This window comes from Myotis davidii, unplaced genomic scaffold (genome assembly GCF_000327345.1).
Source record: "Myotis davidii unplaced genomic scaffold, ASM32734v1 scaffold398, whole genome shotgun sequence".
Lineage (NCBI taxonomy): Eukaryota > Metazoa > Chordata > Mammalia > Chiroptera > Vespertilionidae > Myotis > Myotis davidii.
In genome coordinates, this window is record NW_006290024.1 from 93,388 (window position 1) to 95,493 (window position 2,106).

A 2,106-nucleotide genomic window follows, 5' to 3' on the forward strand; every position below is an offset into this window, starting at 1 on the left:
GGAGGCGACACAGGCCTGAATGACTGGGTCAACAGACTGGACGACGAGAGACCACACCCACAGAGCCAGCGGCAGATCCCCAGGAAGCCCGTCCGTGACCAGCTCCACAACATCCTCATTTCCCAGGACAAGATGCCAGAGAACATCATCCTGGTCAACACCTGCAACTGGCAGGACCAGTTACTTTCAGACATCCTGCAGGGGCACATGTTGCCCGTGGTGTGCACTTGCTCCACAAATGACGTCCAGGTGGCCTTCAGCATCATCGTCTCACACATGCAGAGATACTGCAACCGCAATTCCCAGGCCCTGACGTCTGTGAAGATGGCGGTGGCAGGGGCACAGCCCTACTTCAACGCTGTGCTGCGGGTCTTCGTGAGGCAGCTGTCCCAGAAGCCACCCCAATGGCTAGACTACATGCGCTTCCTGGTCATCCCGCTGGGTCCCCACCCCTTGGCCAGCTACCTGGGCTCCATGGATTGCCGCTACAAGAACTTATTCCAGGACCTGTACTGGCGGGACATGTTCAACAACCTGGAGTCTGAGAACACCTTGCAGGACACACAGGACGTTGTGTCGAGAATCTCTGAGTACGTTGCGGGGGCCAACTGTGTCTACCTGCTGCCCATTGCTGAGGCCATTCTCATGTCTAAGCAGCAGCGCCGCAATGAAAAGTCCACACAGCTCATCCCCTTTGTGGGGGCAGTGAAGGTTGGAAGAGTGGAACCATCTGCAGCCATGTCAGGAGGCTCAGATGATGTAGTTCCCTCATGCTCCGGTGAGCTTCTGTCCCCTACCGGGAAGGCCTCACCCAACACACTCTCCCCCCCATCAATGAGTGGGGGCCTGTCCTCCACCAGCCAGAGTGTCCATGCACAGATGATGGAGCTGCAGGTGGATTACTGGACAGCAGCCCAGCCAATAGGTACGAAGAGAGTCGCAGAGAAGAAACACCTGCCTGCCACCAAAAGCACACTCAAGTGCTTCTTCCAGTGTGTCCAGGTCAGCAGGCTGCCCCGCAGTGGTGAGGGCACAGCAACACCTGCCATGTCCATGACTGTGGTCACCAAGGAGAGAAAAATGAAGGCAGGGCCAGTTACTTTCGGACATCCTGCAGGGGCACACGCTGCCCGTGGTGTGCACTTGCTCCACAAATGACGTCCAGGTGGCCTTCAGCATCATCGTCTCACACATGCAGAGATACTGCAACCGCAATTCCCAGGCCCTGACGTCTGTGAAGATGGCGGTGGCAGGGGCACAGCCCTACTTCAACGCTGTGCTGCGGGTCTTCGTGAGGCAGCTGTCCCAGAAGCCACCCCAATGGCTAGACTACATGCGCTTCCTGGTCATCCCGCTGGGTCCCCACCCCTTGGCCAGCTACCTGGGCTCCATGGATTGCCGCTACAAGAACTTATTCCAGGACCTGTACTGGCGGGACATGTTCAACAACCTGGAGTCTGAGAACACCTTGCAGGACACACAGGACGTTGTGTCGAGAATCTCTGAGTACGTTGCGGGGGCCAACTGTGTCTACCTGCTGCCCATTGCTGAGGCCATTCTCATGTCTAAGCAGCAGCGCCGCAATGAAAAGTCCACACAGCTCATCCCCTTTGTGGGGGCAGTGAAGGTTGGAAGAGTGGAACCATCTGCAGCCATGTCAGGAGGCTCAGATGATGTAGTCCCCTCATGCTCCGGTGAGCTTCTGTCCCCTACCGGGAAGGCCTCACCCAACACACTCTCCACCCCATCAATGAGTGGGGGCCTGTCCTCCACCAGCCAGAGTGTCCATGCACAGATGATGGAGCTGCAGGTTGATTACTGGACAGCAGCCCAGCCAATAGGTACGAAGAGAGTCGCAGAGAAGAAACACCTGCCTGCCACCAAAAGCACACTCAAGTGCTTCTTCCAGTGTGTCCAGGTCAGCAGGCTGCCCCGCAGTGGTGAGGGCACAGCAACACCTGCCATGTCCATGACTGTGGTCACCAAGGAGAGAAAAAAGAAGGCGCCCAAGAAAACCACGGACGAGGATGTGGAGTCCCAAAGCCAGTGCATCCAGGGCATTGGTCGCCTGGTTTGCAGGGCCAAGCACCAGCAGAGCATTCTGCC

At 57.3% G+C, this 2,106-nt stretch overlaps 2 pseudogenes; both read left to right on the plus strand.

Annotated features, from left to right (window-relative positions):
• Nucleotides 1–1,074, plus strand: part of LOC102770280 — a 2,831-nt pseudogene extending 1,757 nt beyond the window's left edge.
• Nucleotides 1,075–1,090: 16 nt separating this feature from the next.
• LOC107181391 lies at nt 1,091–2,104 on the plus strand (annotated as a pseudogene).
• The last annotated feature ends 2 nt before the right edge of the window (nt 2,105–2,106 follow it).